Source organism: Peromyscus maniculatus, chromosome 9, assembly GCF_049852395.1.
Source record: "Peromyscus maniculatus bairdii isolate BWxNUB_F1_BW_parent chromosome 9, HU_Pman_BW_mat_3.1, whole genome shotgun sequence".
NCBI lineage: Eukaryota > Metazoa > Chordata > Mammalia > Rodentia > Cricetidae > Peromyscus > Peromyscus maniculatus.
In genome coordinates this window covers 6,285,914-6,300,231 of record NC_134860.1, presented here as the reverse complement: position 1 = coordinate 6,300,231, position 14,318 = coordinate 6,285,914, and the positions used below count along the sequence as shown (strand labels likewise).

General features: G+C 43.6%; 1 protein-coding gene across 2 annotated transcripts in view; it reads right to left on the bottom strand.

Moving 5' to 3' along the window:
• The window catches only part of LOC121826757 (disks large homolog 5-like), a 150,129-nt gene extending 136,033 nt beyond the window's left edge, over positions 1 to 14,096 (bottom strand). The window contains exons 1-4 of one of the 2 annotated variants that reach the window (XM_076544262.1): positions 13,844 to 14,096; positions 11,147 to 11,294; positions 9,766 to 9,897; positions 8,933 to 9,116 (exon numbers count right to left, since the gene is read on the bottom strand). The gene's annotated coding sequence lies outside the window, so the exon portion shown is untranslated. Of the gene's footprint in view, positions 1 to 5,112; positions 5,219 to 8,932; positions 9,117 to 9,765; positions 9,898 to 11,146; positions 11,295 to 13,843 lie in introns of those variants that run through there. The other variant, XM_076544263.1, reaches the window with a different exon arrangement.
• Positions 14,097 to 14,318: the final 222 nt, after the last annotated feature.

Here is a 14,318-nt window from a genome sequence, read left to right as displayed (position 1 = left end):
ATTGCCATTTTTACTCTGTTAATCCTACCTATCCATAAGCATGGGAGATCCTTCCATTTTCTGATATCTTCTTCAATTTCTTTCTTTAGAGATTTAAAGTTCTTATCAAAAAGGTCTTTCACTTGTTTAGTTAGTGTTATCCCAAGGTATTTTATATTATTTGTGGCTATTGTAAAGGGTGATGTTTCTCTGACTTCTTTCTCAGCCCTTTTATCATTTGTGTATAGGAGGGCTACTGATTTTTTTGAGTTGATCTTGTATCCTGCCACTTTACTGAAGGAGTTTATCAGCTGTAGGAGTTCCCTGGTAGAGTTTTTGGGGTCACTTATGTATACTATCATATCATCTGCAAATAGTGAAAGTTTGACTTCTTCCTTGCCAATTTGTATCCCTTTGATCTCCTTTTGTTGTCTTATTGCTCTAGCTAGAACTTCTAGTACTATATTGAATAAATATGGGGATAGTGGACAGCCTTGTCTTGTTCCTGAATTTAGTGGTATCACTTTGATTTTCTCTCCATTTAATTTGATGTTTGCTGTTGGCTTGCTATAAATTGCTTTTATTATGTTTAGAAATGTTCCTTGTATTCCTGATCTTTCTAAGACCTTTATCATGAAGGGGTGTTGGATTTTGTCAAAGGCTTTTTCAGCATCTAAGGAGATGATCATGTGGTTTTTTTCTTTCAGTTTGTTTATATGGTGTATTACATTGACTGATTTTCGTATGTTGAACCATCCTTGCATCCCTCGGATGAATCCTACTTGGTCGTGAGGGATAATTGTTTTGATGTATTCTTGGATTCGGTTTGCCAATATTTTGTTGAGTATTTTTGCATCAATGTTCATGAGGGAGATTGGTCTGTAGTTCTCTTTCTTTGTTGCATCTTTGTGTGGTTTGGGTATCAGGGTAATTGGAGCCTCATAAAAAGAGTTTGATAGTGCTCCTTCTGCTTCTATTGTGTAGAACACTTTGAAGAGGATTGGTATTAGTTCTTCTTTGAAAGTCTGGTAGAATTCTGCACTGAAACCATGTGGTCCTGGGCTTTTTTTGGTTGGGAGACTTTTGATGACTGTCTCTATTTCTTTAGGGGTTATTGGTCTATTTAAATGGTTTATCTGGTCTTGATTTAATTTTGGTATGTGGTAATTATCCAGAAAGTTGTCCATTTCTTCCTGGTTTTCCATTTTTGTGGAGTACATGTTTTTGAAGTATGATCTGATGATTCTCTGGATTTCCTCGTTGTCTGTTGTTATGTCTCCCTTCTCATTTCTGATTTTGTGAATTTGGGTGCTCTCTCTTTGCCTTTGGGTTAATTTGGCTAGGGGTTTGTCTATCTTGTTGATTTTTTCAAAGAACCAACTCTTTGTTTCATTGATTTTTTGTATTGTTCTCTTGTTTTCTATTTCATTGATTTCAGCCCTCAATTTGATTATTTCCTGGAGTCTATTTCTCCTGGGTGAGTTTGTTTCTTTTTGTTCTAGAGCTTTCAGTTGTGCTGTTAATTCATTGGTATGGGATTGCTCCATCTTCTTTATGTGTGCATTTAGAGCTATGAATTTTCCTCTTAGCACTGCTTTCATAGTGTCCCATAAGTTTGGGTATGTTGTACTTTCATTTTCATTGAATTCTAGGAACTCTTTAATTTCTGTCTTTATTTCTTCCTTGAACCATTGATGTTTCAGGTGGGCATTATTCAGTTTCCATGAGTTTGTGGGTTTTCTATAATTTTTGTTGTTATTGAGGTCTAACTTTAAGGCATGGTGGTCTGATAAGATACAGGAGGTTATTCCAATTTTTTTGTATCTGTTGAGATTTGTTTTGTGTCCAAGCATGTGGTCAATTTTTGAGAAGGTTCCATGGGGTGCTGAGAAGAAGGTATATTCTTTTGTGTTAGGATGGAATATTCTGTAGATATCTATTAGGTCCATTTGAGTCATAGCATCTGTTAGGTCCTTTATTTCTTTGTTAAGTTTCAGTCTGGTAGATCTATCTTTCAATGAGAGTGGTGTGTTAAAATCTCCCACTACTAATGTGTGGGGTTTGATGTGCGCTTTAAACTTTAGTAGTGTTTCTTTTATGAATGTGGGTGCTTTTGTATTTGGAGCATAAATGTTTAGAATCGAGACTTCATCTTGGTGGATTTTTCCCGTGATGAATATGTAATGTCCATCCTGGTCTCTTTTGATTGATTTTAGTTTGAAGTCTATTTTATTAGATATTAGGATAGCTACACCAGCTTGTTTCTTAGGTCCCTTTGCTTGGAAAGCCTTTTCACAGCCCTTTACTCGGAGGTAGTGTCTGTCTTTGGAGGTAAGGTGTGTTTCTTGTATGCAGCAAATGGATGGGTCCTGTTTTCTTATCCATTCTGTTAGCCTGTGTCTTTTTATAGGTGAGTTGAGACCATTGATATTGATGGATATTAATGACCAGTGATTGTTAATTCCTGTTTTTTTTTTTTTTGGTTGTGTTGTGTTGTCCTTCTGTGGTGTATGTTGGTGTGGGATTATCTATTGCTTGATTTTTCATGGATGTGTTTAGCTTCTTTGGGTTGAATTTTCCCTTCTAGTGCTTTCTGTACGGCTGGGTTTGTGGACAGGTATTGATTAAATCTGGTTTTATCCTGGAATATTTTGTTTACTCCGCCTATGGTGATTGAGAGTTTTGCTGGGTATAACAGTCTGGGTTGGCATCCGTGGTCTCTTAGTGTCTGCATGAGGTTTGTCCATGATCTTCTAGCTTTCATAGTCTCTATTGAGTAGTCTGGTGTTATTCTGATGGGTATGCCTTTATATGTTACTTGGTCTTTTTCCTTTGCATCTCTTATTATTTTTTCTTTGTTCTGTGTGTTTAGTGTTTTGATTATTATGTGGCGAGGAGACTTTTTTTTTTGGATCCAGCCTATTCGGTTTTCTGTAAGCTTCTTGTATCTTCATAGGTATTTCTTTCTTTAGGTTAGGAAAGTGTTCTTCTATGATTTTGTTGAATATATTTTCTGTGCCTTTGAGTTGGTATTCTTCTCCTTCTTCTATCCCTATTATTCTTAGGTTTGGTCTTTTCATGGTGTCCCAAATTTCCTGGACGTTTTGTGTTACGACCTTTTTGTCTTTAGTGTTTTCTTTGACTGACGAATCTATTTTCTCTATCGTGTCTTCAGTGTCAGAGATTCTCTGTTCCATCTCTTGCAATCGGTTGGTTATGCTTGTTTCTGTAGTTCCTGTTCGTTTAGTCAGGATTTCTATTTCCAGCATTCCCTCAGCATGTGTTTTCTTTATTGTCTCAAATTCATTTTTCAGATCTTGGAATGATTCTTTCATCTGTTTAATTGCTTTTTCTTGGCTTGATTTGATTTCTTCCCATTTTTTGTTCATTTTTTCTTCCATTTCTTTAAGGGAGTTTTTTTATTCCCTCTTTAATGGAGTTTTTCATTTCCTCTTTAAGGGAGTTTTTTATTTCCTCTTTAAGGAAAGTTTTTATTTCCTCTTTAAGGTAGTTTTTCATTTCTTCTTTAAGGAAAGTATTTATTTCCTCATTGAGGGAATGTTTTATTTCTTCTTTAAGGGCCTCTATTATCTTCTTAAAGTCATCTTTAGGGTTGATTTCTTCTGTTTCTTCTGTCATGGTATGTTTAGGTCTTGCAGGTGTAGAATCACTAGGTTCTGATGTTGCCATATAGGTCTTTATGTTGTTGCCTGTATTTTTGCACTGGCGTCTACTCATCTCTTCCTCTGTGCGGTGCAGGTGGTATCTGTGTCTGAGAGTGCCTCTCTTGTTCTAATTTTTAGTCTTGGTTTAGTAGGGGTTCTTGGTTAAATTGGTGCTATTGGGCTATTTCTTCAGGGGCAGCTGATTTCAATCGGTGAAGTATATACTTATGATTCTGGTGATCTGGTTTGGTGGCTGGGTAGCGCCTTCTTCTGTGTTCCCAGTTCACATTTTGTTCATTCATCAACTCCTCACCTGATCTTGTTTCTTCAGACTTGAAACTGTAGGCATCTGAATTCTCTCCCAGATGGGTTTCAGCTGAGCAGGGTAGTCTCACCAACACCTCCAAGTTGTTGGGTTTCACAGGATCAGCAGCTGGGCCCTGGGTTGTCCTCAGACAGAGTGTTCAGATTCGTTCTGGTTCCGACCCACGAAGATAGCTTCTTCCCCAGGTGTTGGCGTTAGAGGCGTCCCTGTTCCAAGCTGCGTCTGCTTGTCTCCGTCCCTGGGCCTGTCTACCTCTGTGTTCCCCTGCCGGCCCTGTATGCCCCTGTCAGCTGCCGCTGGGTCTGTCTGCCTCTGGGTGTCGCCACTGGGCCTGTATGTCTCTGCCGACTGCAGCTGGGCCTTTATGTCCCTGTCAGCCACCGCTGCTGGGCCCGTCTACCTCTGTGAGCCGCCGCTGGGCCCATCTATCTCCGCGGGCCGCCACCACAGGCCTACCTGCGTCTGCTTGTCTCCGCCGCCAGGCCTGTCTACTTCTGTGGGCTGCCGCTGGGCCTGAATGTCTCTGCTGGTTGCCGCCGGGACTGAATGTCCCTGTGGGCTGTTGCTGCCTGGCCTGTCTACCTCAGCGGGCCAACGCTGGGCCCGTCGACCTCTGCAGGCCTCCGCTGCAGGCCTACCTGCGTCTGCTTGTCTCGCCGCCGGGCCCATCTACCTCTGTGGGCCGCCGCTGGGCCCGTCTACCTCTGCGGGCCGCCGCAGGCCTACCTGCGTCTGCTTGTCTCTGCCGCCGGGCCTGTCTCGGATCTTTTCCCTAAAGGTGATGTTCTGGAAGGAAAATAAAGTGGCAGGAGCACACACTGTCCTCCACAACTACCCCTCCTCCTGCTAGGTTGAGGACTGCCATAGGGAGATTTGTGGGGAGAAACAGGGGACAAGGTACTGAGAAGATACCAGAGAGCTCAGAAGGGAATAAGGGGTACACACTCCCCAGAAACACTGAGGATCCAACATAGTGTTCCCTGGAGAAGTTCTTATTGATTGAGCCAGCACAACACCCTGAGGTGTTCTTTCCCTGGTTCTGGCTGGGAGCCATCCAGATGGGAAGAATCCCCCAAAAGGACAGAGATCCAGGGACAAGTGACCTACAGGGTTCTCACTGTTCCTCCAAGCTTGGGCTTCCACCTCATCTCACAGACATTGCAGCTTTTCTGCCAAGTCCTCTTGCTAGGTGACCAGCTCCTTCTGCTTCAGCAGGTCCTTCAGTCTTTCATCCAGGCTCTCTTGTGCCTGTTCTTTAGAAGATTATGTTCTCAGTAGAGGCTTGCTCACTCACATGCACACACATAAATTCATGAACACACACAAGTACATGTCTGCACACATAAAAGCACACTCTAATGCAGTAACCTGTATAATTTCCCAGCTAATGTTAATATATGAGCCATCACCAGGAATACTACTAGAAAATATTAACTTTTGGAGGATGAGAGAAGAATACAGTGGCCATGAGAAACAGGCAACTCAATCACTGAACTGCCTCTCCTGTAACACTAATGCACAGACATGTGGACCTCTAGGGTACTGCTTGGTTAGCCAACCCTGCTTAGGAAGTTTCCCAGGCTGTGCAGTATAGGAATGTTCCCCAGCATAGGACAACTGGACCAGCTCACTGGTCTTATTCACTAATTCCCAGTTAACCCCCAGGTGATAAACTTCCTCCAAAAGGAGCTCCCTTTTACCACAGGCTGCCTCACGTCAGAGCAAATGAGCTCAGGAAACTAGAAACCCGACAAGCACAGGAACCTGGAGAATCTCAACAACCAGAAGTCAAAATCAACAATTCCTCCCTTTAAGGTGATCGTGTCAATGATTTCTTTGAGTGACAAAAACCTGACTATATCAGGGCCAAATTATTGCCTGTATTATTTCATGCTGAACAATAATTCATGGAGGGGCTCAATCAATTTATACTTTTTCTCTCAGTGAATGATAGACATCTAGATAGTTTCTACTTTGAGGCTACTCTGAGGAATGCTGCTACAACACTAATGTCCCCTAGCTTCTCCTTGGACACCTACTTCATGTTCTGGAATCACTGGTTCACCTGAGAACTGCAGTTTAACTTTCTGAAGAAGAGTCTGTGGCTTCTCACTGTGCTATATCATGTTATACCACCAGCAATGTTTGAGAATCCTCATTGCTCCCAACCCTCCACAAGGCTGATTTTTACTCAGAGTGAAGAACTTTGAAGAAAAGCAGTTACTGAGTGCTACAGACACAGCATGTGGTGAGTGCTTTAGACCCTCAGGAGCCTAGGGTGTGCATTGAGACAGCCACATTCTCACACCACAGCATGGCTAGGGAAGTTCTGATGAACTTAGATGCAGCTAGAACCACATTGCAAGTCAAAATCCCTCAACAAATAAAATCCAGTCCTACCTTCAAGGAGAATGATAACTGAGAAAAGTTAGGCAAAGGTGGAAAGTAAGTGGTAGCAGGCAATGTGGATGAGGACAAGACAGGGCATCAGAAGACACAGTGAGCCAATGACCATTGAGTATGCAGTCACCACTCACCCAGAGCAGAGAAGGGACACAAATCTTCAGTCAGCCTATCTTGCCTCTCAGACACCTTGACTTGCCACAGAGGCCTCTTCCTCCTCTTCCTGTACCATATTTCTTTGGTATGATCTAAAGACTTTTCTTGTAGATAAATATTATTCCCTCTACAATTACCTGAAAACCATTGACTTAGAGTAGTTTTGTGTCCTTTTGTCCTAGAGAGCAAGGTGGACATATAGAAAGATGGGCAGCAGCAGACAATATTAGATGGATGCAAAGTGAGTGTGCACAGTACTTTTTCAACAAAGTTGGACTCCATCATCATCAAAGATGTTTCACACACAAAAAAGTGAACATATTGATGGATCCAAACTCATACTTGCACATATAAGCATCCATACTCACAGACATTCACATACAAACACTTAAATCTATACATACAGGAACCATAGACACACACAACCACATATGAGCATATACACACAAAGTGACACTATCATGCACACAAGATGCAGTAGACACAGAGACACACAAAATCACAAATATAGGTCCACACACACAGATGTACAGAAATGCATCACACATCATGCATGCACACGCACACACACATGTGCACACACACATACACACACACAAACACACACAAAAACACACTGATTCCAGAATGGCCAGGGATAGAAGGCTGCCTTTCAGAAAGTCTTCTGCTGCATGGGGATTGAGTGGGTTGTCCCTGCTGTCTACAAGGCACTTAGTCTCAGCCAGGCTCTGCTACCCTGGTCTGCACTTACTTTTACTTTCATGAGCTTTATCTATCCCAAGACTCACCGATCCCACAGGTTCCATGTTGATCCATCACAGTCTCTTTACTAAACCTACCCTGGCTCCTGCACAGAAGACCCTGCCTAGCTCAAGAGAAAGAAAGCGACCCATGGTCAAAACCCAGGAAGTTTATAACATGTTGCAGTGCATATGATATGAAAATAGCCCCAATGTCAGTCAGAAGGAGGCCAGTGAAGTGACCTATACTGCTTTTCAGGAATGCAGCACTCTACACAGGTAGGAGAGGGAAATGTTCTAAGATACAGCCATGCACGTGATGTAGTCAGAGCAACACAATGTCACCAAGAAGATGCACTGTGTGATTCTGTGTTGTGAAGCCAATGAGACAAACCAGATATTTCCTGTGGTTCTAGCTTTGTGCCCACTATTTTTAAAAACATCTGTATTGTTTGATTTTTGTTATTTTTTAGAAAATACATTAACACCAAAACAATAAAAGTAAATGAAGAAAGAGAAAGCTACTACAGCCTTCCTCTTTCTGAACAATTGAAACTTGTAGAAATTGGATGAAAATAAACAAGACACAAGGTCTACCTTGGAGGACAGGAGATCCAAAGAGTGCTGGCCAGCCAGATGAGCCAAAAGAGAAAGTTTCAGGTTCAGAGAAAGGCATGAGCTCCAGGGAATAAGAGAGTGGGCAACGGATGAGAACATGTGATTTCATTATGTAGCCTCTGAACACGCCCACCAATGTACACATTTACACATGCCTGCACAGATAACACATAGACCACAGAAATCAGAAGTGAGCAGGAAACAATGAAGAGGACATCATGCTGAATGAACAGTTGAATTTAGACTATGCACATCAGGTGTTTCAACTGAGACCCACAATATGGCAATCCATCTCTTGGGGCCTAAAACTTCCTAGGGAAGCACACAGCTAAGTCAGACTATGTTAAGGGGATTGGAGAAAAGGTTTTCTTATAGCTTCAAATTTGTCACCCCAACCCTCACCCTGTCAAAGTCCTCCCACATGTATGGTCATCCAGGCAGCTCCAGACTGGAAAGTCCATGATGCTCCCAGAGGACTGTCCAGCCCCATGCCCAGAAAAAGGACTGAGAAGGTGGTACTCAGGCATCTGTCACTATGACGCAAGCGCTTGCCAAAAGGAAGAGAACTCATTGGGATGCAGGAAGAAAGAAGACCCCATGCCACACAAAATGCTGACAATGAAAACCACTCACTTGGCACTGGGGCTGGACTCTAGTCCTTGCAGGCTGCTTCCTGTGATCTCACATGACCCTTGCAAAGCAAATGAGCCACTGGCCACTGACATCATCAATGAAAGCTATGTGCTGTTCCCTAAGTAGATCTCTGCATAGCAAACCTCTGATCATAATGACATGTAGGTGGATGATATGTGACTGACCCAGCTCTCTGAATGTACTGCAGCTTCTAGCAGAGCAGGAGGGTTTGCTTGACAATTATCCAAATTCTTGAAAGAGGCTAACTCTCCAGAAAAACTTGGGAATGATCATAGAATCAACACTTGGATGGTATGTAGGTGGGAGTCTAGATGGATGGGTGGATGGTTATATGGGTGTCTCTATGTTTATGGTTGGACAGGTGGGCACCAGCCCCCACTGTCTCAGCCTACCTGCTGTTGCTCAGCAGAAGAGTCACAGATCATCTCATGAGCCTCCTACAAGAGCCTCTTCAGCTCCTCACAGGACTCTTGCAGTTCAGTCTGCTCCTTCCATGGTAGTCTGTTCTTCAGTCTCAACATATGTACATTCTTCTGTAGCTGAGTACACTCTCATAGGACCTGGACATTGATATAACTGAACAACCACAAAAATATGGTGAGCCCCAGAGAGCCTTCATTTGCGATCCCTACCTCCAAGTACCACCAACCTTGAAAAGTCCCAGACTCAAAGACTGCCCAGGAATGGAGCTCTCAGTAGCCAAGGCAGCATCACTAAGAGGCAGGCCAAATCCAGAGAATAACCAAATTCCAGAGAGAATCAAACTACTTCTGAGAACCCTGATGCCAAAAGGGAACCTGTGCCTCTGAGAACAGAGTACAGTCCACACCTGTTCTTAACTGTTCATTATTTTGGGAAATCATCAGCAGGTAGAGAGCAAACACTCTTGGAAGGAGGACAGAAGTCCCAACAGGAATAAATTCGGTCTACTGGTCCCATGGAAACCAGGTCTGTGAAGCCCCTGCCAGTGCCCAGAGGACCTGGGGCTGCCAGACATCCCCTTCTTGCTGCAAACCAGTTTTCTGTCTCAGTGCTCCCAAGGCTGGCAGGACAATGATGGGAGGGCCTCAGTGTTTTTCCACACTGAGTCCAAGAGGCCCAAGTCCAAGGGCCACAAGGCAGGCTGCTTGCTAAGAGGCAGACAGGCTGGAACCAGAGCCCTCACTTTGGGTCAAGGAAAAAGAACGGCAGAGACAGTTCCTCTCATGATAAATCAGGCACTTACCTGAAGGATTCAGTCTCCTCAATCAGACCCGAGCACTTCTCCAAGGCATCAAGGATCTCTATGGGCAATTTCTGCAGGGCAGACATCACCTGCTTATGCTCCATTTTGAGCATCTCAAGCTCAAAATTCAGCCTGTAATTGGACATGGCCCAAGGAAAAAGAACCTCATGAACACAGGCCACAAGGATTACACGAATGAGGCTAGGTCATGGACTACCCCAGCCCAATGGATGCCATAGCCTGGCACTCATTGGGACCTCCTGGTGTTTATTAAATTTTCCATCCTGTCCCCAAGCCAGAAGATGCAGTTGGTCCAAAGAAGTGTGCCAGGGATACATGAGCTCTCTCAGTGGCCTAGAGCTATAGATTACCTCTCTAAGAACTTCGCAGGAGTCTGTGCCTCATATCTGGGCCCACCAGAAACCTATGATGACATTTCTCCTGTCTTCACAACAGGGATTCACATATCTTGGTGTCTATTGCTGCACAGAGGACCAGAGCACACAATGAGAATTTGCAGGGAGGATTCCATATTTCAGGATGGCTTTATAAATTCCACAGGGAATTCCAATCTTCCACCAAGCACAGTGCCCAAGAGGCATGCTGTTCAAAGTGGGCTTCCCTGGCCTCAGCAGTGTCATCTGCTGGAAACTTTGTAAAATCCTCAGACCATGCCACAGAGGCTGGACACTCAGGAGCACATAGACCCACACAGACACACAGACACACAGACACACAGACACACACACACACACACACACACACACACACACACACAATACATACATACATAAATACATACATATACACAGACACAGACACACACACACACACACACACACACACACACACACACACACACACACACACATCATATGCAGTCAAGATCCCCAATAAGTACAGGGAGTTGGCATTGTCTCAGAGTATAAGTAAGACCATAGAGGAGCAATTATGACCTCCAGACTTTCCAGCCACAAACTGAGATGGATGAATGGGATGAAAGTATCCTAGGTGCTTTCAAACACAATCATCTGCTGGTCAAGTACAAAGACTCACCACAAACTCACAGGACCTAGCATCTCCCACAAGCCAACAATTGTCAAGGCCTCTTGAAATGCATGTTGAAAGCTCAAACACTACTGTCCCTATCCTCAGACTCTGTTTCAGGCCACAAGCTCTGCTTTTCATTTGGAGAAAGCAGAACAGTTTGTGTCCCCATTTCACTCCTACCCAGGTTCCAAGTTCTGCATCTTAAATGTACTCGGGAAGTTTAGTTTAGGCATCAGGACACCCTGGATTTACAGTCTCCTGTTCCTCGGGAGACCTGTGCTTGATACTGTGGTGTCAAGATGGTCAGCAGAGAACTGGGCATAATGACTACCTGTTGTTCGAATCCTTGTTGATGTAATGCAGCTCATTTCTCTCGCATGTCATATTTTGTAGCCAGCTTATGAATTTCTCTATCTTTTTCATCTGCTGCTCCTGCTTAGTGAAATTGCAGATTTGGGATGGTGCCTCCTCTGTAGTCCCTGACAGTAGATAAAGAACAGTGAACTTGTATACTTGAATGGCTTAAGGTTAATAGAGTCCATGATGAGTCCCAAGAAGCCTGAGGAAGAGGAAATCCTAGGGACCCAGGGAAACTCCCTAGGGCCAGGATTCTGCTGTCCTGCTCTGTGATTGGTTGATTTCACAAGTCAGTTGGACAAGGGCAGAGATGGCTCTGATCTGAGCTAAACTGTGTTTCTCTCACTGGCCTTATCTGAGCCATCCTTCCCTAATTCTGGGCTCCAGGGTCAGGATGGGTTTCTCTAGCCAGCCCCTCTGCCCTACAGCTTGGGCTTATAATCACTCATCATTTTACTGATTATTTCACTTCTGACATAAACCATATTGAATCATTCTTCCTACAATGGAAATTTCACTTTGGACATAGAATCCTATTCATGCAGAGTCAATTTTCTTTGCAGTAAGCTGAAGTTTATGATTTCCCCTTCTGGCTTGCACTGATGGCTAGCTAATCTTGGCTGTCTACTTGACACACAGTTGAAGTCTTGACTGCATCAAACAGACTTGTAGGCATGACTCCTTGGCGTTTTCTTATTGCTAACTGATGGAGGATGGCTTAGCCCTCTGTGGGCAGTGCCATCCCTAGGCAGGTGATCCTGGTCCTCAGAGGAAAGCTAGCTGAGCAGAGCAGTAAACAGTATTTTGTGTGGTTTCTAGCACCTACTTTGGGATCTTGCCTTGGCTTCATTTGATGATGGACTGCAACCTGTGAGGTCAATAAATCGTTCACTTTCCCAGATTGGCTTTTTGGGCTTTTATCACAATAAAAAGCTAATTAGAACACTTGACATATTCTCAGGGCATGCTCTCATAGCCCATCCTCCTTCCAGCCTGCAGCCTCTTTTTTCACCAATTACAAAGTTTCTGGACACTGAAATCTATTGCAATATCAAATCTACCAATCACACCCACTGCTTACATTTCTCTGTTAGGGTATTTTTTTTTCTATCTCATATATCAAGTTTCTCTCTAATATATCATGCTTCCCTACTTTTACCCTTTTAAAATTATCTCTGGATGTTCCTGCCTGTTCCACTTTAAAAATTATCCTTTGCCCAATAATAGAACATCTATGGACACATTATTAAGTTCCATAGAAAGGGGTGATATATTATATTTAATAGCATGCTTTTAAAGTGTGCTTATATAAAATGTCTTGTCATATATTTTTAAGCCTTTTGTGAGTGGAAATATTTTATTGAAAATTTGTATTTATAGGTTCATCAGGATAATAGGCCTATAATTCTATCTATCTATCTATCCATCTATCTACTCTCTATTTACTATCTATCTATCCATCCATCCATCCTTCTATCTATCTACCTACCTACCTGCCTTCATCTCTCAACACCAGGGTATCTCTAACTTCAGAAAGAATTTGTGAGAGCTCCTGCTTTACTACTCTTTACTGCTGAGCCATTTCGTAAGCCCCTGACTTGCATTTGTATCTCATTTTAATTGTTGTTTCCCCCTTTTTAATATTTATTTCATTTTTTATGTATACGGGTATATTTCCTGCAGGTATGTTTGAGCACCACATTACGTGTGCTCCCCTTATCCCCTGTGTGTCCTTGCCTTTGCCGCAACCATGGCGGATGTGACTACTCTCCACTAGACCAAGCAGCAAATGCTGCATTCTTGAGGAATCTTCAGTGCTCAACACTGGCCTCAAAACTCTCTCGTGCTCCTTAAAAATGAACAGACCTGCCTTAAAAACAAACAAGATTAAACATTTTATGTATTAAAGGTGAAAAACAAATTATCCCCAAGAATCCACAGACAGTTAAACATTTATCTTTTAGACTTCTCATAGATGAGGAGCTTTTCAGCCATTTACATAAGCAGTAGTTTTTATAATTGCAAGAAAATCAGACTACTAGTATCAATTTTCATATTTTAGAGGCCAGTCTAACTGTCTTAACTAACCATACAATTCTCTTTTTTGTTTGTTTGTTTCTTTTTTTTATTTTATTTTACAATACTATTCAGTTCTACATAAAGCCACAGATTCCCTTGTTCGCTCCCTTCCTGCCCCCCTCCCCTTCCCCCCAGCACACCCCCCATTCCCACCTCCTCCAGATCAAGGTCTCCCCCGAGGGCTGAGATCGACCTGATAGACTCAGTCCAGGCATGAAAAGAACAGATCTGCCTTAAAAACAAACAAACAAACAAACAAAATGAAAACTCATAAGGCAGGTCTATGGTTTAATAATTAACTGTGAAGCTGAGGGCCCGGAACAGCAGCTTGGATCTCAGCCTGCCACCTAGCCGCTGTGAACCCACTTTCTGGCTGACAACCTCGGGTCAGCACACACTGTCTCCTCGTGCCAGGGGAAAGTTCCTGAGAGGAGTCAGCGCGGGGCTCCGGGAGGTGGCATCTTGGCTCAGGACGCCCGTTCTGACACTGCTCGGTCCATCCCACTTTCTCTGCTGCAGTTCGAGGACCCGGTAAGATCTGAAATCCCATCCTGGAACTTCTCTCTCCGCTCCCTTCACAACTATCCCTCACCTGGAACCCTCTGGGACCCGGGACCTCAGCCTCCACCACAGGCTGTATCTTCCGTTTTCTTAGCTACATCCGTCTCCCGGAACCGCTCCTTCACCAAGGTGCCGGCTGCTGGGCGCCCTTCTCGGGCTCCGACTACAGAAACCAAGGTGGCTGCAGCTTCCCGGGCGCTTCTGGATTTAGGGCTCAGGGAGCAGCCGCTGTCCCTCGGCCACTGTACAGCACCTCACGTGCCGCTTCCTCTTCTGCCCCGGGGTCTGTCCAGAGAGGCTTCTCACCTGCTGCTGTGCGACCTCCCGCTACACCGCCACCTACTGGATCGTGCTTAAAATGCACCAGAGCGCGCTAATCAAAAAAGAAAAAAAATTACCTTTCTGGTGGGTTTCTCAAAATGACAGTGAAATGCTGCACTTTCTCATCTTAAGGCCAATAAACAAAGGAATGAATAAATGAATGAATGAGTGAGTGAATGAATGAA